The sequence below is a fragment of the Mesoplodon densirostris genome, chromosome 7 (genome assembly GCF_025265405.1).
Source record: "Mesoplodon densirostris isolate mMesDen1 chromosome 7, mMesDen1 primary haplotype, whole genome shotgun sequence".
Lineage (NCBI taxonomy): Eukaryota > Metazoa > Chordata > Mammalia > Artiodactyla > Ziphiidae > Mesoplodon > Mesoplodon densirostris.
The window spans coordinates 11,406,521-11,432,379 of record NC_082667.1 but is presented as its reverse complement, the minus strand read 5'-3'; the positions used below and the strand labels follow the sequence as shown (position 1 = coordinate 11,432,379).

The 25,859-nt window shown below is 40.1% G+C and overlaps 1 long non-coding RNA gene across 2 annotated transcripts in view; it reads left to right on the top strand.

The window, feature by feature from the left end:
• LOC132493667 (uncharacterized) overlaps positions 1 to 6,876 on the top strand; it is a 97,170-nt gene extending 90,294 nt beyond the window's left edge. For both annotated transcript variants that reach the window (XR_009533010.1, XR_009533011.1), the window contains one exon: positions 48 to 6,876. This is a non-coding gene — a long non-coding RNA (uncharacterized LOC132493667). The remainder of the gene's footprint in view (positions 1 to 47) is intronic.
• Positions 6,877 to 25,859: the final 18,983 nt, after the last annotated feature.

The following is a 25,859-nucleotide window of genomic DNA, read 5'->3' as shown; positions in this document are numbered from 1 at the left end:
TTGTCTGATGACTTCCCCTGATCAATTCTTTCTCCCTTTCCTTTCAGAGGAGTTACTCTTCAATAAAAATGGACACTTCTGAGGAGCTGAGTCAAGATGGCACAGTAGGAAGACCCTGAGTTCACCTCCTCTCATGGGCACACCAAAAATGACAACTATTTATAGAGCAACTATTGATGAGAAAGACTGGAATCTACCAGAAAAGATCCTCTACAACTAGAAATATAAAGAAGGAACCACAACAAAACATGTAGGAGGTGGGGAGGATGTGGTATAGTCAAGACCCATATCCCTGAATGGGCAACCCACAAACAAGAGGATAATTACAATTTCAGAGTTCTTCCCAAGGAGCAAGGGGTCTAAGCCCCACATCAGGCTCCCCAACCTGGGGGTCCTGCACTGGGAGGACAAGCCCCCCAGAACACTTGAAGGCCAGTGGGGCTTGATTTTAGGAGACCCAGAGGCTGTGGGAAACAAAGGCTCCACTTTTTTTTTTTTTTTTTTTTTTTTTCTTTTTTGCAGTATGCGGGCCTCTCACTGTTGTGGCCTCTCCCGTTGCGGAGCACAGGCTCTGGATGCGCAAGCCCAGCGGCCATGGTTCACGGGCCCAGCCGCTCCGCGGCATATGGGATCCTCCCAGACCGGGGCACAAACCCATGTCCCCTGCATCGGCAGGCGGACTCTTAACCACTGCGCCACCAGGGAGGCCCAAAGGCTCCACTTTTAAAGGGCTTTCACAAGATCTCACACATTCTGGGACCCAGGGTAGAGCAGTAATTTGAAACGAGCCTGGGTCAGACTCACCTGCTGATCTTGGAGAGGCTCCTAGAGAGGCAGGAGGCAACTGGAGCTCACCCTGGGGACATCAACACTGGTGGCAGCCATTTTTGGAAGCTTGTTCTGTCACATGGACACGGGTGCTGGCAAGGACCATTTTGTAATCTTCCCTCTGGCTTATTAGCCTCAGGACTGCCCCGCCCTGCCCACCAGCCTGTGGGCACCAATACTGGAATGCCCCAGGCTAAGCAACTAGCTGGGTGGGGACACAGCCCCATCCACTAGTAGGCAGGCTGCCTTAAGATCCCTGAACCCACAGCCATCCCTGGGCATGGCTCTGTCCACCACAGAGCCCAGGACCTGGCCCAGTACGCAGGCACTAGACTGGATATCCCAGGGCCCTACAGCCAGAGAGTCTGGGACACAGCTCTGCCCACCAGTAGGCAGCACCAGTCTGGGGACCGGCTGGATCTCAGCCCTACTCACCAGTGGGCTGACACAAGCTTCAGGACACCCTCAACCCTGCAGCCAGCTGTGTCAGGAACTGGCCTCACCCACCAGGAGGCCGACACTAGATCTGGGAATCCTGGCTACCCAACCCAGAACCCAGCTTTGCCCACCAGTGAACCAGCACGACCCCAGAGACCCCCAGATTTTCACAGCCAGACTTCTCATGACCTAGCTCAGCCAACCAGCAACTGGCAGCCTCCAGGCAGGCCCTGGCAACCAATCAGACCTGGGACCAGCCATGCCTACAAGACCACTCATAGCCCACCACAACAGAAGGACCCACACAGCCTGCATGGTGGGGGGGAATTCCTAGAGGATATAGCTCTGGTGACTAGCGGGGAGTGCACTGCTGGGACACATAGGACATCACCTACAAAGGGCCACTTCTCCAAGGCTGGGAAATGTAATCAACCTACCATATACATAAAAATAAAAACAGCAAATTAGGCAAAATGAGGAGATAGATGAACATGTTCCAAATGAAGGAGCAAGATAAAACCCCCAAAGAAGAACTAAGTGAAATGGAGATAGGCAATCTAACAGATGAAGAGTTCAAGGTAATGATCATAAAGATGCTCAGAGAACTCCGGAGAAGACTGGGTGAATAGAGTGAGAATGAGAAGGTTTTAATGAAGAGTTATAAAATGTAAAGAAGACACAAACAGATGAAGAATACAATAACTGAAATGAAAAATACACTAGAAGGAATCAACAGTAGATTAAATGATACAGAGGAACAGATCAGCAAGCTGGAAGACAGTAGTGGAAATCACTGATGCCGAACAGAAAAAGAGAATGAAAAGAAGTGAGGACAGTTTAAGAGACCTCTGGGCCAACATCAAACATACTAACATTCACATTATAGGGGTCCCAGAAGGAGGAGAAAGAGAAAAAGTTCTGAGAACATATTTGAAGACATAATAGCTGAAAACTTCCCTAACCTGGCAAAGCAAACAGTCACCCAAGTCCAGAAAGCACAGAGAGTCCCAAACAGGATTAATCCAAAGAGGTCCACACCAAGACACATTGTAATTAAATGGCAAAAATTAAAGACAAGAGAATATTAAAACCAGCAAGGGAAAAACAACGAGTTACATACAAGGGAACTCCCACTAGGCTGTCAGCTGAATTTTCAGCAGAAACTCTACAAGCCAGAAAGGAGTGCCATGATATAGTTAAAGTGATGAAAGGGAAAAGCCTACAACCAAGAATACTCTACCCAGCAAGGCTCTCATTCAGATTTACAGACAAGCAAAAGCTAAGAGTTCAGCATCACCAAACCAGCTTTATAAGAAATGTTAAAAGGACTTCTCTAAGCAAAAAAGAAAAGGCCACGACTAGAAACATGAAAATTATGAAAGGAAAAAGTTCATCAGGAAAGGTAAATATACAATACAGGTAGTAAATCAACCATGTACAAAGCTAATAGGAAGGTTAAAAGACAAAAGTAGTAAAATGATGTCTGCAATAAGCAGTTAAGGGACACACAAAACAAAAAATGTAAGGTATGATGTCAAAAACAGTAATCATGAGGAGAGGGTAGTAAAAATGAAGGGTTGTTAAAATGCATTTAAAATTAAGAGATCAGGGCTTCCCTGGTGGCACAGTGGTTGAGAGTCTGCCTGCTAATGCAGGGGACACGGGTTCGAGCCCTGGTCTGGGAGGATCCCACATGCCACGGAGCAACTAGGCCTGTGAGCCACAACTACTGAGCCTGCATGTCTGGAGCCTGTGCTCCGCAACAAGAGAGACTGCCATAGTGAGAGGCCCGTGCACCACGATGAAGAGTGGCCCCCGCTTGTCACAACTAGAGAAAGCTCTCGCACAGAAACGAAGACCCAACACAGCAAAAATAAATAAATTAATTAATAAACTTCTACCCTCAACATCTTAAAAAAAAAAATTAAGAGATCAGCAACTTAAAATAATCACATATATGTATATAGGTTGCTTTATATTAACCTCATGGTAACCAGAAACCAAAAATATATAATAGATACACAAAAAAGAGAAAGAGTTATATTTGTTTAACTAAAAGATTCAAACTCCTAGAAGCAGACAGTTAGATGGTGGTTGCCAGGACTGGGGGAGGGGAAATGAGGAGTTTTTATTTAACAGGTACAAAGTTTCAGTTAGGCAAGATGAGTAAGTTCTAGAGCTCTGTTGTACAACATTGTGCCTATAGCTAACAATATTGTATGGCACACTTTTTAAGAGGGTAGATCTCATGTTAAATATTTTTACCACAATAAAAAATAATTAACATTTCTGTCCCCAAAGTTGCCATAAACACTGTTAAGAAATAACATAATACTTTGCAAATCCACAAGGATTAGCATCCAGAATATATAAAGAATGTCATGCAAATCAATTGAAAAACAAATTCTGCTCAATATGCTATAATAATGTAAATGGGAAAAGAATTTGAAAAAGGATAGATGTATGTATATGTATAATGGAATCCCTTTGTTGTACACCTGAAACTATCACAACATTGTTAATCAACTATACTCCAATGTAAAATGAAAAATAAAACAAATTCTGATACAAAATGGACAAAAGCCATCAACAGGCAGTACACAAAAGAGGAAATGTGATAAAAAGCAATCTCATTAGTAATCATGACACAGTTAATTAAAATCCAGAAGCACCCTTTTCCCCTTCCAGACTGGCAAATATTGTTTCCTGAAACCAAGTGTTGGTGAGGGTGTGGAGAAACTCTAGAGGGAGAATAAACAAGTACAATAACTTTATTGAGGAATTGCTAACTATCTAGGAAATAGTAGAATTGTATACTCTGTGTGTGTGCACATATACACGCTCATGCACCCAGCATCTCCACTCCCTTGGAACTGCACCCTAGAAGACCCAGGAACACTCATACATACGCAGGAGGAGCTGTGTACAAGGATGTAAATAGCAGCATTATGAAAACTAGCAACTGGTGGCAAGTTAAGCGTCCTTCAGCAAAGACTGGATACATAATTTGTGGCATGATCATACAATAAAATACCGAAAGCAATAATGAACAAAGATGTACAATAGTATATAATATTCATGGCTGCATGATACTTACAGATCCAGAAATTATATTGTCATACATTTCTGGCCTATAGAACTAGTCCACATCTCAGAAACAAGGAGGAGCAGCCACCCTAGTAGGAGGAAGCCCTTCATTTGGTCAAACCCTGAGCCAAAGCCCACTCAGGAAACAGGAAGTTGTGAGGGGCCGGCTGCTTCCTGTGTTATAGCAGCTGAAGCCATGCTCAGATGTTGGTAGTTAACCACATTTTGGACAGCATTAGAGAATGTCCTATTAGCTCAACCTCATAAAGTTTGGTATTTTATGCTCAAAATTGCAGATTAGTGGGACATGTAAGCAAAATGTACTATTTGAGGGTTTCTAGAACTTTGTCATCTTTAGGCCTATGAAGGTACCGTTAAATTGTCATAGAGCTCTCGATTCAGGTTTAGGGAGTTGTGGAGGCTTGTAATGGCCCACTCTCTTGTGTAACTCCTTCTCTGTTAGTGTGGTAGGAGCTGTGAATATGCTGAAATGTTATTCCTGTAATTATGTTACTTTATAGGGCAAAGGGGATTTTTTTTTCTCAATTGACTTTGAGTTAATCAAAATGGAGATTATCTGGGTGGGACTAATCTAATCACACAGGCCCTTTAAAGGCAGAGGGTTTTCTCTAGCTGGTGGCAGCAGTCATTAGCGAGATTTGGGAATGTAAGAAGGATCAGCCCTCTTGCTGGTCTGAAGATGGAGGGGGCCAGGTGAGAGGACACATAGGCAACTTTCAGGAGCTGAGAAATGCCTGGTTGAGAGCCAGCAAGGAAACAGGGACCTCAGGTCTATAACCCCAAGGAACTGAATTCAGTCAACATCCTGAATGAGGCTGGAAGCAGATTCAAACCCAGATCCTGCAAGTAAAAGCCCAGCCTGGCCGACATCTTGATTTTGGCCTCATGGGACCCTAAACAGAGAACCCAGTTGAGCCTGCTTGGACTTATGACCTATAGAACTGTGAAGTAATGAGTGGTATTGCTTTACGTTGCCAAATTTATGGTGATATGTAGCCATAGGAAACTAATACAGAGGGCGTTTTGGGTGCTTGAGAAAATGGAAAGATCACAGTTGCTGGACCCCAGTGAGGTGGGAAAGAATAGTAGGGAATATCATGCAACAGTAAAGAGGAATACATTTGATTTGATTTAAAAACATGCATTTAGCTCAAACACAGGTAAATGAAAAATGCAAGAAAAAACCGTAAGATATACTGCACCAAACTATTTAGAAATGTACATTAAAATATATTTTTCACATTTGTACATATGTTAAAATTTTTGGAAAGTACTATGGAAGGATATATAGTAAATATTTTTAAGTGTGACCATTATATAGTAGGATATGGAATTGGAGATGCTGAATTAAAGAAAAAAATAATAAGAGGGTCTTTACATAGATGAATGATGCTAGTTGGCCATGCTAAAGAGTATGATCAACAGAGTTCTGTCTCCTGAGATTCACAATTACAACACATAGTAGAACAAAACAGCAGATAAGAGAAAAAAACAAAAAATAAATTCAATTATAACTAATATTAAGCATTTACTATGTGCCAGATACTTTTCTAATTATGTATTTGTATTAACATATTTAGTGCTTCCAATAAGCCTATGAGAGAGGTAGGTGCTCTTATAGTCCCATTTTGCATTGATTTGTACACAGTTTAGGTAGCTTACATAATGTCACACAGATAGTAAGAGTCCATAGAAATGAAAATCTAGTAGTCTGTTTCCAGAATCTGTTTTCTTAACCACTGTGCTAAGGTAGGTCACGGAGTCAATGGATTTCAATGGATTTCATCTCCATCAGCAGTCTTCACATTGGAATATTTCTATGCGTGAGAGTACACAAAGACTTTCTAGGGGGAGTTCATGCAGCAATAATTTCGGTGCATTTAATTTCCAGAGTCTCAACTGCCATTTATACTCCTTCCAAACACTGATCTTCCAGAGAATAAACATGAGTTCTCAGTGTCCTTTTATTTTACAAATACAGGCATATCTCTTGCCCAACCCAAGTGATATTCTTTGATGGCATGGGTAATAAAAACTGGAGTGCCAGACAAAATAAAACATTGAAACACTGGCTTAGTAACACTTCCTTCATGAAGACAAGGGGTCAGCCAACTTTTTCTGGAAAGGGCCAAGTAATAAGAATTATAGGCTTTGTGGTTTCTTTCACAGCAACTCAACTCTGATGTTCTAGTGAAAAGCAGTTTAAGTAAATGAATGAACGTGGCTGTGTTTCAGGAAAATTTTACTCGTGGGCTGTAGTTTGCCAACCCCGTTACTGTCTTTCCTTATCTTATGCATATTTATATTAAGGGTGAAGCTTGGCATCACGAATGGAGAAATTTGACCAGGATAGAATGCTCTGAATTCAAACGGTCAAAAAACTATCAGTTTCTGATGCTGATTATTTTTATTTAATGTTTTAATTGAAAATATTTTTAAAAATTTAAGACACATTATATCAAACCCATGGATAAAATTGGATGTGATTTTTTTTAATGAAGTATAGCTGATATTTGTTGTGTTAGTTTCAGGTGTACAGCACAGTGATTCAGAGATATATATATATATATATATATGTATATGTACATGTGTGTATATATATATTTTTTTCAGATTCTTTTCCCTTATAGGTTATTATAAAATATTGAGTATAGTTCCCTGTGCTATACAGTAGGTCCTTGTTGGTTATCTGTTTTATATATAGTGGCATATATATGTTAATCCCAAACTCCTAATTTATCCCTCCTCCCTCCTTTTCCTCTTTGGTAACCATAAATTTGTTTTCCATGTCTATGGGTCTATTCTGTTTTGTAAATAAGTTCATGTTATCTTTTTTTTAAAATTCCACATATAAGTGATATCATATGATATTTGTCCTTCTCTGTCTGACTTATTTAGTATGATAATCTCTAAGTCCATCCATGTTGCTGCAAATAGCATTATTTCATTCTTTTTTATGGCTGAGTAATATTCCAGCGTGTGTGTGTGTGTATACCCACGTGATTGTCTTTTCAAATTGGTTTGCTAATAGATAGTTAAAACCTACTTTGTCAAATAATATTATGGATAATTCAAAAGATAGTCAATCCTTATCTTGTTTTGTCTTATAAAATATTTAACATTTTATCTCTCCTACTTTGATAGAGACTAGTCATATACTTATTAATCTCATTTGTTCTTGTTGGGCATACAGGAAAGCTGCATTTCCTAGTCTTTCCTACAGTTGTCTTGAAGTTATGTGACAAACCTAAGTATGTGTTACGGGCTGAATTCTGCCAACCCCCAAATTCATGTACTGAAGTCCTAACCCCTAGTATCTCAAAGTGTGATTTTATGGATAGGGTCTTTAAAGAGATAATTAATATAAAATGAGGTCATGTGAATTGGCCTTAATCCAGTATGACTGGCATCTGTAAAGAAAAGGAGATTAGGGTGTAGACATGCACAGAGAGAAGACCACATATGGAGACACAGAGAAGATGATCATCTACAAGCCAAGGGAAGAGGCTTCCAGGAAAAAAACAATATTTCTGACACTTTGATGTTAGAATTCTGGAATTCTACAGAATAGGGCAATAGAGCTATCAACTCTGAACATGCATTATCCTTCCAGGAAAGGGAAAGAATAACTCTGAAGGTGATTTGGAGTTTGGCAGGGCTGACACTGCCACCACAGGCCCACAGGACCCAGGGCCAATGGGCTGGGGCCACTGCCCCTGTGGGCCTGGAGTGCAGAGCATGGAGCCAAAGAAGATTATTCTTGAGCCTTAAAATCCAATGGAATTTGCTCTGCTGGGTTTTGGACTTGCTTTCTAATTTCTCTTTTCCAATTTCTCCCTTTTGGAATGGGAATGTCTATCCTATGCTTGCTCTACCTTGTATTTTGGAAGCAGATAACCTGTCTGGTTTCACAGGATCACAGCTGGAGAGGAATTTTGCCCCAGGATGAATCATACCTCAAGTCTCACCTATACTTGATTTAGATGATGTTTAGTTAATATTTTGGTCTTAAGAGTTGATGTTGGAATGGGTTAAGATTTGGGGGGATGTTGGGATGAGGTGACTATTTTGCATGTGAGAAGGACATGGTTTTGGGGGGGCCAGAGGGTGAATTGTTATGGCCTGAATGGTGTCCCTCCAAAATTGCATATTGAAGTCCTAACCCCCAGTAGATCAGAATGTGACTGTATTTGGAAATAGAGTCTTTAAAGAACTGATGAAGGTTATCTGACATTGTTAGGATGGGCCCTAATCCTTTATGTCTGGTGTCCTTATAAGAAGAGGAGATTAGGACAGGGACACATACACACAGAGGTCCATGTGTGAAGACACAGAGAGAAGATGGCCATCTACAAGCGAAGGAGAGAGGCCTCAGGAGAAACAAACCCTGCCTACACCTTGATCTCAGGCTTCTAGCTTCTTAGAGTTGTGAGAAAATAAATTTCTGTTTTTAAGCCACCCAGTCTAAGGTGCTTTGTCATGAAAGCCCGAGGTAACCAATGTACTATGAGACTAATATTTGTTCTGCTCTGGGATATTTGACTCTGTTATTATGTTCACTGCCTAAAAAATCTTTTTTTTCTTCTATGCTGGTCTATAGTATTTAGATATGTTGACCCCAAACAAATAGACTGCCAGCTATTCCTCCAGCAAAGATGGGTTTATCTGGGACTAGCAGAGAGTTGCAATCTGGGGTCTGGAACCACGGCGAGCCACATGCAAGTCCTGCCACAGCAAGGGCAGGAGAACACTTTAACAGGGAGGAAAAAGGCTCCATGGCTTTTCACTGGCTGAGTCCCTGCCAGGAAAGAAGAGGATTGTTTCTTCTTCCTGTTGTGCTTTTATCATCCCAGGGCGTGAGAGCTCCCCCTTCCGGGTCTCCCAACTCTATTTAATTGAGGTTTCTGTTTATTACATTTTTACAGATCATAGGTAGTGAAAATATCTGGTGGCACCTGGAGGATGGGTGTGATAAGATGTTTACGTTTTCATTAACAGGTCACTTCTAGAAATAGTTACAGATATTACCTAAGAAGAGGCATACCCCTGATTCAGGACAAGTTCTGTTCAGAGAACACTGAAAAGATTTTAATTTAATTTTGGACGTGGTGGTGGTGTTGGACTAGTGATCAAAGCACCCTCGTTTTTGACCTAGCAATTACCACCTGCTTTGTTAATCTAGGACTAAGCCCTTCTCCATATTGCCTATCAGAAGCCCTGTCAGTAAAATGAGAATATTTCTCGGTGTCTTCCATTTCCTTTATCATTTTGGAAATAAATAGTGTGGGCTGAAATAGGAAATTTTTACCCACAGCACTAATTTCATTTATTTCCAGCAGTTCTTTAATTTATTCTAACCAGTCCTAAATCAATTAGCTGGATTTCTAGGCTATGTTATTCAGTATAACTAGGATTAACCTTTAACTACTAAACAACCAATGAAAACATAAGCCTGCATATAACAAGTTTTACATATGATGAAGCACCCTAGCACAGTTCGTTAAGAAATAATAGATAACCTATTAGGAGAAAATGCATTTTATAATTCCTTATGAGGTTAAAGAGAGAGACAGACCTTACTTAATAAGGGATCATAAAACAACAAAGGGCCATTCCATTTAAAATCAAATCATCTAAAACATTTAAAAATGTAAGATAACAAACCGGATCCTTAGAAATCCAGCTTCTAATGTGCAGTGGTGCTACAGAGGGTTGAGTCAGCTTCAAAATTCTCAGGTGGAGAATGATGAGCTGTGTGATTTTTTTCAAGGGGTAAAACTGCATATTAAGGTAGTTGTTTTGCAAACAGAAGAAAGGAATCAGAATCTGCTAGTGTAGTTCTCTACCTTCTGTCTCAGAGGACCTAGTGTGCCTCCCTAAGTCACAGGGAGGGAGGGAGAGGGCAGGTAAGAAAGAGGTAGTGTTTGGGATCATGTCCTAAGAAAATTAATATAGGAGTTATTTATGTATAGGGATACAAATAGTTTTGCTTCTCTTAACTATGAAATATATCAGAGGTATGTAACATGTTTAATATAGCATCTATAACACATCTCACATTTTTAAAAGTGCTTACCATCTCTCTAGTATATAAACATCCAAAGTTTATAATAAATATATCTATGTATTCAGAATTTTCCTTCTCAGCTGTGTAGGAAGGCAAATCCATACAATTTGGGAAATATACTCTTGGCAGATAGGCATTTAACTCTTTCAGGACAGAGTCTGAGTTTACGATATTTCTGAGTGCACATTCTCATGGATTATCTACCTTACCCAAGGCCATATTCTATGGTTTTGGTATTTTAAAACATTTCTCTTTAACATTCTATTGATATTGATTTTGGTGAAAATGTTTCACTTATTGCCTCACCCTCCGTGGTTCCTGAGGGATAATCTGAGTCATGTGGTTAATACCAGTTAATATGCCAATTAATGCCAAACAGACAAGGGGTTGCCCATAAGATCTACACCTCTAGACTAATCTAGGGGTGCCCTAACCAGCCTTTCCCAAACTGGAAGCACAGGTGTTTACACAGTTTCCTTGTAAAAAGCTCATTTTCTGTTATAAAATATCCTTGAACAGCATTAATCTATGTACTTTAACTAACCTCACCTTAACTTGGCAGTTGATTGTATTTCCAAAGTATAAATTTGCTATTCCTGATCTTTTTCAGGGGCCACCTTGTTTATTTGCATCATTTCCTATAATTATTCTTATAGGAGCTGGATGGCTACAGAAAGAGAAAAGAAGACAAAGAAAGAGGAATGGGATTAAGATCTTGGCAAGTCCTGGTGACTGAGGCTCCGAACCTGAAGCCAAGCCCTTACTCCTCATTTTCCCTGCTTTTTCACATCATTACAATATGTTGTCATCCTGTCTTTATTCTAGAAACTGAGTTATTGGTTTAACAACTGAACCTAGTAAGCTTTATATAAAAGAAGTCCCTCCCAAATATACCACCAGATTTACTATTGGCTGATCAGAAGTCATTAACTTAAAATTCGATGACCTTAGACCATCTGTAAAAGGCAATGTCTAAATGAGCCAATAAGAGCCCCATCCCATGGATAATGAAGTTAAAATATTTCACATTTAACTAGTTAAATCTAGTATTCTAGTAAACTCTACTTTGCCTATAAATTCATGGTAATCAGTCTACCCTCAGCCCCTTGTTGATTTAATCAGAACATCTAATATTCCCAATTATTCTTGGCTAAGAGATAAGAAGTATAATTTGTAATAATGGACACTGCATATAATTGCAACAAAGCGATTTCTTAGTCTAAGAGCTACTAGATATATGGTGAAGTTAGACCTGCTGGTATTACACACAGCTTTCTACCACATTGAAGAGAATTAACTGATGGAATGATACACCAGCTACTATGTCCTGCAAGTGTTTTATAAGCCAAGCACTGTTCTAACCCCTTTACGTGCATTCTCTCATTTAATCCTCACCGCAACTCTGTGAAATAGACAGTATTACTTCCATTTTAAAGATGGGGAGACTGAGGCCCAGAGTTATTAAGTAACTTCCTCAAAGTCACGCTGGTCATAAGTTGCAGAGCTGGGAGATGAAGAACACAGAATAATTTGACATCAAGAGAGAAAGGGTCTCAGGAGGCTTTGGTTAACCCTGTCATAGTAACTTAATCTCTCAGCTCTCCTCCAAGAGCCTAAGGCAATTGAGAGGACATGGCATCAGTTAGGCATCCTAGACTCACCGAGGGACAGCACAGGCCACAGGGATCGAAGCTTCAAGATCTGAGAACTTGGACTTAAAGATGATTTTAGATACAAAAAGGAGACGATCTTCTGGGAGGACCTGATGAGACAAAAGGCATGTGTAAGTGGACTTCAAGATTCTGTTAGGAATTAGTGGTTCAGTCAACATCTCTTAAAAGTGGGCACACCCACACTGAAAGTTATCTTCCCAGCGGGACAGAGGACCGTTGTCTAAGTGGTCAGAAGAATTAACATCTGGTTTGGGTGTGGTTCATACGAGGAGAGAGTAGTTGCTGGTTGAGCTTGAATAATATTGCTTCAAAGTCGTTATTTATTATTATCAGGAAAAAGTTTATAACTTCTCCTGACAAACTTTTTAGATTCTAGGGGTCCTTAAAATGCTGAACATAACATTTGATTATTAGATGAGAGATGTCTAATTATAAAGAATACTTTAAATAGGTTTATATGGTCTTCCAAAATAACGTGTTTTAAGGAAATGTGAAAAATGTAGTACACACCATATGAAGATTTCACCTCATCATCTGGAGACTGCCACAGTGAATATTGGGGCATATTTTCTTTGTTTATTCTCAATATTATTTAACATAATTGAAACTCTCTTATTAGCTTATCTGGCCCTGCCATTCATCCTCATCAACATCCTAATATATATATATATTTTTACAGGAGCTTGAAGATAATATTAAAATTTGTTTTAAAAAGACATTAAATCTTTGTTTCTTAATTTTTGAGGGGAGAAAAGTGAAAGGAAATGACTCTTCCCTCAGGGTTTCTCACAGGAGGTTGGGTGGTATAAGACTGATGACATGTGAACACAAGGCATCGCAGTTACCTATGAGGCTTTCAAACTATCCATATCCCTCCTCAGACTGATGCCCTTGATCGACCCATCCTGACTCCCAAACCAGGGAGGGGCACCAGAAGCTCTGATGGGAGCCAAGGTGTCAGGAAGTCGTCAGGCAGTCATTTGAGGCATCAGATGTGTCAACCACTCCCACTGTTCCTCCATTTGCCTACAGCCAGGAGGGACTGGCTGCTTCTTAAGACTATAAAAATTTAGAGGGATGTGAAGCCATTTGGTTAGCTTTTACACTACAGAGCAGGGATGGGCAAAGTTTTGTAAAGGGCTAGATTGTACACCCTTTTGGCTTTGTGGACCATGAGTCCTCTGTTCCAGCTACTCAACTCTGCCCTTATAGTGTCAAAGTAGCCACAGACAATTAGTAAATGCATGAATGAATGAACATGGTTGTGTTCCAATAAAACCCAATTTAGGCACACTGAAATTTGAATTTTAAATACTTTTTAACCTATCACAAAACATTATTCTTCTTTTGTTATTTTTTAATCATTTAAACATTAAAAAATCTTTTCTTAGCTCATGGACCACATAAATGTAGATGGTGGGCCAGATCAGGCCTGCGGCCTGTAATTTGCTGACCCCTGGTATAGAGAAGAAAAAAATAAGCCTGTTCTTTTCTAAAATTAGGACAAATTCCATGTCTTATTTAGGTTTGCATTCTCTAGAGGGAGGTACAACTGATTGACAAGTGGATACTGTTCATTCCTACCTTCCTTCACTGCCCATGGCCTCGATATGACATTTGGCAAAATCAGTTTAGCTTGTTATTAGGGAAAAAAAACTAATAAAACCCCCATGGCATGCAGTTTGTGAGCCTGAATGTCTCTGAGATGATTTAGTTAATTAGGAGGATATCTAATTACCTCAATCCTGATGTTGCAATCAGTGGGATGGTATTGAAACTCATAAAATCTTTGATACACTGAGGTTACAGGACATCGATCTCCCAAAAACACTTCATCAGAAGCCATAGGTAGACCATTATCAAATGCAGTTGACTTAACCCTGGCCAAGAACAAAGAGGGGCTGCATCGTACATATACTATTGGGGGGAAGAAAAGAGAAAGTGTCAGATAATACAGTGGTCCCACTTCAGGGAAGCTCAGGGCCAGTTAACAATAAAAGACACCCTCACTGGTAGAGAAAAACAAATTTTCAAGGTGATTTTCCTAGTCCTACCTTTAGAACACTCACATGCCCTCCCATCTCCAAGAAGAATCCAGTGATCCTGTGTGTGGATGAGAATTAACCCAAACAAGATCTTAGATGCCTTATGTTTCAGTTCTAAGTGGAAGACGATCTCCCTTAGGACATTTATATTAGTAATTATGGACAATTACTAATATAATTACTACCTTTATTCCTGATTTAAATTCCTGGAAAGCAAAACCTTTGCTCTAATCTTGGTATCCCTGTTTAGTCTTGGTATTTTCTCAAGCAATACAGTCATTTGACCAAAATTAACAAAGCTAGGATAGAAATCTAGTGATCATAGCTTAACCCAGTGCAATTTTTCAATACTTCATTTTCTCTTACTACTAACCGTGACCTAGTAATTATTTTCTTTAAAATTTTGTCCTCTTTGCATGAGAATATAAGCTCCATGAGAATGGAGACTTGGTCTGTTTTGTTCATTGTTGTAATGCTTAGAGCCAAGAATAAGCCAATAAAATAACTGCTCAATATGCATTTGTTGATTGAATATATGAACGATACTGCCTGTTGCTGAGAAAGTGAGAAGCAAGCACAGAGCCCCCCTGATCACTGGGCTGTGTTTTAGGAGAGCTAAACAGAAGTAAAACTTGGACTTGTGATGAAGAGGAGAGCCCAAAGATGAAGTCTTCTAGGTGACACTTCTAAAGGATCAAAGAGAACCAGTGGTTTCAAGATATTGATACCCTGCCAGTCAAAAGACAAAGAGATAATATTTATAATTGAAACATTAAAGTTTGCTAAAGGCCAAGAAACAAGGTGGTGAAATATAGGATCTGGCAGTTAAATCCCAGAGTAATTTGGGACTGCTGGTAAATTAGAGGATAAATTGGAAAATCTGAGAAGGAATTATCTGCTCTTTTAAATAGGCAGGCAGGGACTTTCCTGGCAGTCCAGTGGTTAAGACTCTGAGCTTCCACCACAGGGGGCACGGGTTCCATCCCTGGTGGGGGAACTAAGATCCCTCATGCCACGCAGTGCAGTCAAAATGTAAAAAATATATAAAATTAAAAATTAAAAAAAATAGGCAGGCATAGAACTACTGGAAGGTTACCTAAGGTGGGACTGACTAGCTTTTAGGGGTAAACTGTTCACAGTTCCAAAGCCATCTTTAGCTGCTGGCAATTTCCAATCACTAGAGGATTTCAGTCCTATAATTGTGAAAGTGACTCCACATAAAACAACTGACCTATGAAAAGAAACGAAACTGAGTTATTTGTAGTGAAGTGGATGGACCTAAAGTCTGTCATACAGAGTGAAGTCAGTCAGAAAGAGAAAAACAAATACCGTATGCTAACACACATATATGGAATCTTAAAAAAAAAAATTGTTCTGAAGAACCTAGGGGCAGTACAGGAATAAAGACGCAGACGTACAGAATGGACTTGAGGACACAGGGAGTGGGAAAGGTAAGCTGGGACGAAGTGAGAGAGTAGCACTGACATATATACACTACCAAATGTAAAATAGATAGCTAGTGGGAAGCATCCGCATAGCACAGGGAGATCAGCTCAGTGCTTTGAGACCACCTAGAGGGATAGGGTAGGGAGGGCGGGAGGGAGACGCAAGAGGGAGGAGATATGGGGATATATGTATATGTATAGCTGATTCACTTTGTTATAAAGCAGAAACTAACACAACATTGTAAAGCAATTATACTCCTATAAAGATGTTAAAAAAAGAAACACAACTGGCCTGTCCATTCTCCCTTTTCGGCTCGTGTATGGTGGGTAGACTAGGTATTCTCCCTTTACACAGAGAGGAAGAGGGTGACTTGAACATTAAGTCACTTGTTATCCTGGGCAGTGAGATTTAGTGCAAAGGCCCTGGTTGACGATTTGCCAAAACAGAAAGGACAGTGTTGTCAGAATGTAACAAACCAAGAATGAAATAATGCCATTTTCAGCAACATAGATGGACCTGGAGATTATCATACAAAGTGAAGTCAGTCAGACAGAGAAAGGCAAATATTTGATACATATACATACACTGTGAACGTTTCTCCAAGGTTTATTCCCAAGCATCACTGTCCACAGCTGAAGCCAAGATAACCTGTTCACCTCAGATATATGGAAACTTCTTCAATCTAATTAACCAACCCAATTTTCTTTACAGTATGATGAGCTATCCTTAAAGGGGAAAGGGATATTATGGGGAAAAGGAAGGTGCCAGGGGTGAAGGCAGGTGGGGAAACAGGGCATTCCCACCTCAACCATCCAAAGCAGATCATTTAGTGCAGGCCCTTAGCTATTAGCAATGTAGCGGCTAATTGAAATGTTCAGATTTGGAAAGTCAAAGACGCAGCCTCATTACTGATCATCAATTACCCACCAAGTCTACTATTACTCTGTAAATACCTGGCTGTTCTCCAGAGCAAGCCCAAATCAGAGAAGAAAGGAGATGCAGTACCAGAAAAACCTTCATCTGGCCAGACCCCAAGGCAACATCCGCCAGGGAACAGGAAGTTGTGAGAGGTCCAATTGCCTTGTGTTAATATAACTGAAGCCCGTCAGGTGTCTACAATAATCCATCACTTTGGGCAGCCTGGGGAGAGCCTTTACTCTTTATAAGCAAAACCTCCTAAAATTTAGTATTTTATTATTATAGGTACTAATAATTAATAAGGTGAGTAAAGTGTATCATTTGAATATTAGCACTGAGCAAAGTTTATAAAGCTATGTGTTTCTCCAGAGAAACAGAACCAACAGGATGTATGTATGTCTTTTTTGTAGGGAATTGGCTCAAATTCATAACATGTGATTATGGAGGCTGAAAAGCCCCTAGATCTTTAGCTGGCAAGCTGGAGACACAGGAGAACTGATAATGTAGTTCTAGTCCAAAGGCCTGCAGGCTCAAGATCCAGAAAGAATCAATGTTTCAGCCTGAGTCTAAAGGCAGGAAAAAAAAAAAAAATCCCAGCTCAAAAGCAATCAGGCAGAAGGCACGCCCTCTTATTCAGCCTTTTTGTTCTATTCAGGCCTTCAGCTGAAGGGATGAGGCCCACCCACCGTAGGCCGACAATCTCCTTTACTCAGTTTACAGATTCAAATGTTACTCTCATCCAGAAACACTCTCACGAATACACCCAGAATAATATTAGACCAAATATCTTTTTTTTTTACTTTTTATTTTACATTGGAGTATAGCTGATTAACAATGTTGTGATAGTTTCAGGTGCACAGCAAAGGGACTCAGCCATACATATGCATGTATCCCTTCTCCCCCAAACTCCCTTCCCGTCCAGGCTGCCATATACCATTGAGTAGAGTTCCCTGTGCTATACAGTAGGTCCTCGTTGGTTATCCATTTTAACTATAGCAGTGTGTACATGTTGATCCTAAACTCCCTATTACTTCCCCCCATCCTTCCCCACTGATAACCATAAGTTCGTTCTCTAAGTCTGTAATGGACCAAGTATCTTGAAACCCTCTGGCTCACTTAAGATATATTTAACCTTCACAAACTGCATGATTATATCAGTAACATTGGTCTCTTCTCTAAGGTCAAGATACCTTATCTCTAGAACCTGTATGGTCTGCATGAGGTATTGGAGACAGGTTATTTAAACTGCAGAAGAAAAATTATGAATGTCCTTCCTGAAGTTCTTAGATGAGCAGCCATCAGATATGTGGTCTCTGGGTAGGTTTATATGGGAGGTGGAACCCCAGTTTGAGTCTGTGTTTCACCAAGATGGCTGTAGGGGGAACATGAAAAGATGCTCTCTCGCTAATTATTAGAGAAATGCAAATCAAAACTATAATGAGGTATCACATCACACCAGTCAGAATGGCCATCATCAAAAAGTCTGAGAATAATAAATACTGGAGAGGGTGTGGGGAAAAAGCAACCCTCCTACACTGCTGGTGGGAATGTAAATTGGTGAAGCCACTATGGAGAACAGTATGGAGGTTCCTTAAACAACTAAAAATAGAATTACCATATGATCCAGCAATCCCACTCCTGGGCACATATCTGAAAAAAACAAACACTAATTCGAAAAGATACATGCACCCCAATGTTCACAGCAGCACTATTCACAATAACAAAGACAGGGAAGCAACCTAAGTGTCCATCAACAGAGGAATGGATAAAGAAGATGTGGTATATATATGCAGTGGGATATTTCTCAGCCATAAAAAAGAATGAAATATTGCCACTTGCAGCAATGTGGATGGACCTAGAGATCATCATACTAAGTGATGTAAGTCAGACAAAGACAAATATTATATGATATCACTTATATGTGGAATCTAAAAAAAAAAATACAAATGAGCTTATTTACAAAACAGAAACAGACTCACAGACATAGAAAACAAACTAATGGTTACCAAAGAGGAAGTGGAGGTGGAAGGATAAATTAGAAGTATGGGATTAGTAGATACATATTACTGTATGTAAAATAGATGAACAAGGTCCTACTGTAAAGCACAGGGAACTAGATTCAATGTCTTGTAATAACCGATAACAGAAAAGAATCTGAAGCTGTACACATGAAACTAACATAATATTGTAAACCAAATACAGTTTAAAAAAAAAGATAGATAGGGGCTTCCCTGGTGGCGCAGTGCTTAAGAGTCTGCCTGCTAATGCAGGGGACACGGGGTCGAGCCCTGGTCTGGGAGTATCCCACATGCCGCAGAGCAACTAGGCCCGTGAGCCACAACTACTGAGCCTGTGCATCTGGAGCCTGTGCTCCGCAACAAGAGGCCGCGATAGTGAGAGGCCCACGCACTGCGGTGAAGAATGGCCCCTGCTTGCCACAACTAGAGGAAGCCCTCACACAGAAAATAAGACCCAACACAGCAAAAATAAATAAATTAATTAATAAACTCCTACCCCCAACATAAAAAAAAAAGAAAAAAAAGATAGATACAGCCATCTTTCTCTAAATCCAGAGCTCCCTACAGGGAAGCTCTGGATTTAAAGGAAGGGTTGGACTAAGGTGGAGCTAAGAAAACTTACATAGTATTGTTCTAGATGGGAGAAAACGGATAAGGGAGAATAGTTGATAATTTAGTGAGAAGTGGTGAATGGATGAACCATGAGCAGGAAGGGAGGACAGATAGGACAAGGATGACTTAATGAGAGCAAATGGGAGATAAGAGGGGAGACCAGTTAAATGTGAGAAGCCTCAGACTATATTTCTGAGAGAAGAGATAACAGTGTGAGCTCATCAGTTATTCAACAATGCTGACTGGAACCAACGGAGAAGATGATATCTAGGGCTAATTGGAACCGCCCATTCTCAGCTTTTAGGAAAGAACAATCAAACTGAGCCTGGAAGCCCAATGTCTCAAGGTCATCAAGACACCACCCTTTCAAACTACTATTAGCCAAAGTCCACTCATTCCTGGCACTTCCCCAGAACATGTCTATGCCAGAGAAACAAGTAGAAGGTAACTCCACAAGGGCCTGCATTATGCTAGGTCACAGGTTAAGAACACCTTGGGTGATCAGAAGTTGAGAGGAGCTGGGAAGTCTGAAGTGGGTTTATACCTAATAACACACTTAGATGCATATTATGACCTATTACTCCGGAGAACAAAGAGAAAGCCCTTGACACACTTATAACGCCACCCTCCTGAGGTATGAAGTGCAGGATGTTATTGTGTCAAATCAAGTGGAAGCATTTTGTGAGTCATCTTTAGGACTTTTTTTTTTTTTTTTTTAGATTGAGGTAATTTTATTATTATTATTTTTTTGCTTTATAACAAATTTAATCAGTTATACATATACATATGTTTCCATATCCCCTCCCTTTTGATCTTTAGGACTTTTGAAGTGCCAGGGAGGGTGTTGTCCACAGGCTAACCTTCAGTTCTATTATAGGGTGGTTCCCAAAGTGGGGTTCCCAGGGTAACAGCATCAGCACCACCTGGGAACTTGTTAGAAATGCAAATTCTTAGTCCCACCCTGGGAGTGGAAGCCCAATATTCAGTGTTTTTAACAGGCTCCCCAGGTGATGCTGATGCATGGTAAAGTTCAAGAGCCACTTTAGTTTGTAGGGGGCTACCCATGTGGGATGATTTTAAGAATGCCAAGCCTTCTGGTCGAAATGCTGAGATACTAATTATTCGCTGTTAGAGTTAGTTTTTCAGGTTTGAAGTCTGCTATCCATCTGGGAAAGCTACATCTACTTCCCACTTTAGACAAAATCAAATTAGGTAGAGTTACACTTCCAAAGGAGATTTCAAGGGTCAAGTTAAGCACACACTGTTATCATTGACCAAAGCAAGACCTCTCTTCATTTAACTGATTTAATCCATCAATCCGTCCTCCACCATAGGCGACTCTTCTAATGTATTTAATGACTACCTTTTGAGTCCAATGTGAAATGTGTGCTTTTCTCCCCACCCCATCTAAAATTTCACATACATTAATATTTCATATCCCTCTTCCTTTTTTATTTTTCCTTTTTAGCACTAAACACATACGGTATATGTTACCTCTCTTTTGTTTGTTTTTTCTTATTAGGGTATAAAGTCAAAAAGGGAAGAGATTTTTGTTTTTAAAATTCATGTATTCTTTAGGCATGAAACAATATTTTGCTCATAGTAACCTCTCAGTATATACTGGTTAACTGAATGAATGGTTTTGTGGCAGTGTAACTAAAGTACTAAATCACTGATGATTCTATTTCAAGTACAGTTTTGTATAGAATTGACTTCTAGGCTGAAGTCAGTTGACCGTGTGGGATAGTCTTGCAGTGGGCCTCTTCAAATATGCATGTTCTAGAAAATATGTAGTTTTGTATCTATCTGTCTCTTTATTCATCCCTACACATTTTTTGGTGGGAGGAGGTTTATTTTGGAATCTTGGCTTGTATGCATGATTTCTGCAGCTTTCAGGGGGTTTGGATTGCTCCCTGAATGGCTTTGTTTACTCAAACATTGCTAAGGGCAGTAAAAATAAAAGATCATTAGAAGAAAAGGTGGAAAGGGGAGTTGCACAGTTAGCTGGTCAAGTATCAGGAACTCTGGCACTGGGAACACAGGCGGGGTTAGGTGGGGGTCTCTTTAGGTGTGTTGCCGATGTTACAGATGCAGACTCAGCTGGCCAGTTTCTTAATACCTGAGCCCTATGTAGGGAAGTTTTCAGAGTCTTGGTCTTGCCCTAGGCAGACTGAGATCAAGGTGCCCTGTACCGTCACTGAGACACTAAGCTGCTTCTTGTAGAAATGACAGTGGAAAGGACCTGGGCTTGGACGACTACAGCTTCAGAGAGTGGGTTTTCTTGGCTTGAAATCAGGCCAATTAGACATGCAAATTGAAAACATCTATTATTAGTAATGTCTGCACAGAAAATATGTGGGGCTTACAAGGGCAGGGTTGACTAAGCAGTTAAGAACTCATCCAGGTCCGTGACCAGAAGTTCAATGGGCAGTTTGGACTTTGGAAAAACTCTGTCCTGTATCTGGGGATATTTTCCCTTCTCCACCATGTTATACCAAAGAAAGTGACTGTGTTTGAATCATTACCACAGAGCATATGACTGAAATTCCTCTGATGGTAACATGGCTTTGAAATTTTAAAAGGTGATACATCTTGACAGAAGTAAACTTTGAAAAGGTATCGGTAGACAGATAATAATTTTCAGAATTTTCTGTGCAAGTAGCCACTTGACACAGAATCTTTGGGACCAAGAATGGGAGGGTTGTTGATATTGCTTGTATTGGGGGATGTATCATAGTATGACCAAGTGACTGTTGGAGGAACACATGGACAGAAACAAAATCCAACCCTCTGAGCTTGTATTATAGAATAATTTGGCGGGGGGATCTAAGTAGACATCCAGTTCACTCATGCTTCTGAGCTCTCTCTGCTTCTAGTGGATTTCAATTTCTATTCACTCTCTTCCAAGCAAGATTACTGGCCATATTCCTGCATGCAACTAGCACCAGTTTTCAACACCTGGGTGCTAAATAGCTATTGAGAACAATGTTGGTAATAACCCTTCCCCCAGCTCCCACCTTTCTGGTAACTCAGCCCAGCAGCTTAGAATGCTACATGAGAAATCCAATAAATACAGATATACTGTAAAGTATGTCAAGTTTTATTCATGGACTTGTGGCCACTTTGAAAGTTAAAAACACAAATGGCCTTTCTCAAATGCATCATGGTTATAATCGATTAAAGCCAATTAAAAATATGTAAATATATAAAAATAAAATGCCACATGACATTGTTAAACTGGGTTACTTCTGTGGTGCTGCTGGATGTCCAAGAGCACAGCTTCTACAGTTCATAGAGGAACGGAGGAGTCACGTTCCTCAAAAGGGAGTAGTTGTGTGGGCCATAAAAAGGTGTTGACTGTGGGCTTCCCGGTGGCTCAGTGGTTGAGAGTCCGCCTGCCGATGCAGGGGACATGGGTTTGTGCCCCGGTCTGGGAGGATCCCACATGCTGCGGAGCGGCTAGGCCCGTGAGCCATGGCTGCTGAGCCTGCACGTCTGGAGCCTGTGCTCCGCAACGGGAGAGGCCACAACAGTGAGAGGTCTGCGTACCGCAAAAAAAAAAAAAAAAAAAAAAAAAAAAAAATATATATATATATATATATATATATATATAGAAAAAAGCTGAAATGAACCATATAGGTTTGAATTCAAATTGGAGATGTGAATTTGAACTCATGGTTTTCAAGTTATAGAAACAGATATAGAAATTATGTAAATCTAAGCATGCACATATCTTGCTCTTTCATCTGCTGCATAATATATCTGTCTTCTTATTTTGTTTAACTTACTGTGTTTGGGGTCTCCTTTTCGCAGGCTGCAGGTTCGTAGTTAATGTTGTTTTTGGTGTCTACCCCCCGTGGGCGAGGTTGGTTCAGTGGGCTGTGTAGGCTTCCTGGTGGAGGGGACTGGCGCCTGTGTTCTGGTGGGTGGGGCTAGATCTTGTCTTTCTGGTGGGCAGGGCCGCGTCCGGTGGCGTGTTTTGGGGTGTCTGTGAATTTAGTATGATTTTAGGCAGCCTCTCTGCTAATGGGTGGGGCTGTGTTCCTATCTTGCTAGTTGTTTGGCATGGGGCAACCAGCGCTGGAGTCTGCTGGCCGTTGGGCGGAGCTGGGTCTTAGCGTTGAGATGGAGATCTCTGGGAGAACTCTCGCCGATTGATATCACGTGGGGCCCAGAGGTCTCTGGTAGATGAATGTCCTGAACTCGCCTCTCCCACCCCAGAGGCTCAGGCCTGACACCCGGCTGGAGCACCAAGACCCTGTCAGCCACACGGCACAAGAAGTTCTTCATAAGATCCCCAAAGACGATTTCCCCTAGTCCTGTGATAACTTCATAGCCACCTCCTGTTGCTACTGCGTGGAGCTCGAGTGTTGTGAGCATTGGCTTCAAATGCCAGAGACGCCAATCATCCCCACCTGAGCAGGTGTCTCCCTAAGCATGCATATAAACATACGTCTGTTTTTGTAGTTTTATCCACAGACAGGCCATGGGAATAGTGACCTTCCATAGCAATGATCACATCTAGCACACATCTCAGTTCCTAAATACCATGTTCAACTTAAACCAGAGTTCCATGGAGTAACAGCCAACACCAGGGCTGGGGCAGGAAAAGTACGAGTTAAACCAGGAACAACTTTTGGTGCCAAAAATTGGGAAAGTGCTCAAAGAATGCTGCAGAAATGTCAAAATTATATAGGAACTATTTCAAGGGGCTCCTCCTGGTCAAATCTGAAATAATTTGAGCATAAATATAAATAATGATAGTAATGAGTTATAATCTACATAATAAAATAGGAAATCACAAGTGTATACTAATATAAGCAAGTAAGTTGAAAGATTAATGAGGAACAGGATATTTACAGTTTCAGAGTATCTCCCCATAAAATATAAATCAATTACAAAGTGAGAAAGAGGAAAATTACACTGAAGAAGCCTGGAAGACAGTACCTTAATCAAGCAACCAAATTTGCATCATCAGTAATGGGAAAAATTGAAGTTGAGCATCACTTGATAGGATGCAATAAGAACCGGACACCACTGCTGTGATAATCCTGCAAACCTAATGATGAAGAAATATCAAACACAAGTTGCGTGCAGTGTACAACATACAAATGTCGAGGTCATGAAAAATCAAGGAAAGATTGAAGAAATGTTGGAGAATAAAGAGATATGACAGCTACGTGCACCACAACATGTGAGTCTGAGCTGGATTTTATTTTATCATTATTTTTTGCTATAAAGGCCATTAATGAGACAATTGGAGAAATTTGAAAGAGGTGTGAGGATTAGGCCCAGTAATGTGTTAATATTAAGTTTTTGATTTTGATGATACTCAAACTTTTGGTGTCAGGACCTCTGACACCAAATAGTCTTTAAGATATTGAGAATTCCAAAGAAATTTGTCTATGTGGGTTTACTCTATGCAAATTACCATATTAAAAATTAAAGTAAAAATTAAAAATCTTTATTAAATAATTTAAATAGCTGCAATAAACCTGTCATGCATTAACATAAGTAATAAGTATTTTATAAAAAATAATTATTTTCCCAAAAAATGGAAGAGTAACATTGTTTTACATGTTTGCAAGTCTCCAGTCCAGTTTAATAGAAGACCGCTAGATTCTCATATGTCCTTCTACATTAAGCCTTTGTGATATGTTACTTTGGTTAAAGTATGTGAAAAAAACTTTGCCTCACACAAATATGTATTTGGAAAAGGGAGGAGTATTTTAATACTCTTCAGATAATTGTGGCTGTTGTTCGATACCACTAATTCTCTACAAAAGGTAGTTCTTCAAGGTTAGTTGCAGTGTGGAAACAGAAAATATATCAATGAACATTTCATACTCAGTTATATTAAAATCCATTGATCTCTCTTGTATTTTGAATGAAACATTTACACATGCATGCTTGTATCACAGTATGCATTGGTTATTTAGAAAATATTGGTTTATTCAGTTATGCAGAACTTCCAAATGTTAACATGTTTCATTATGCAATACAAAAAAAAATCACAGTTGCACTCTGAATGTGGCGAATGAAAGTTTTCTAAAATTCTAAATTTTGCTTGTAAACTTGAATTTTATTACTGGATACAAAAACTATCAGTTGTTTTCTTTGAAGTGCCAGCCAATATTTCATTCTCTTTCTAAAACTATCTGTCAAAAACCCAAGTGCAAATAGTCAATGTTTGTCTGACAGTCATTCTTGCAGGTAAATATAATGTTCTATGAAAAAAAGGTGGTGTTCAGCTCACAAATCAAACAATAAATTGCATAATCTCCATGCTTTGATACACAGCAGAAGTGCTTCATTCATACTTTGCATTTTATCATGCAGAATATTAAAAAGACATGTACTCAAGAGTCAGTCAGGGCTTCCCTGGTGGTGCAGTGGTTGAGAGTCTGCCTGCCAATGCGGGGGACACGGGTTCGAGCCCTGGTCTGGGAAGATCCCACATGCCGCGGAGCAACTGGCCCCGTGAGCCACAATTACTGAGCCTGAGCGTCTGGAGCACGTGCTCCGCAACAAGAGAGGCCGCGATAGTGAGAGGCCCGCGCACCGCGATGAGGAGTGGCCCCCACTTGCCGCAACTAGAGAAAGCCCTCGCACAGAAACGAAGACCCAACACAGCCATAAATAAATAAATAAAAATTTAAAAAAAAGAGTCAATCAACATTTAATAAAATGAATAATTTTTACTGCT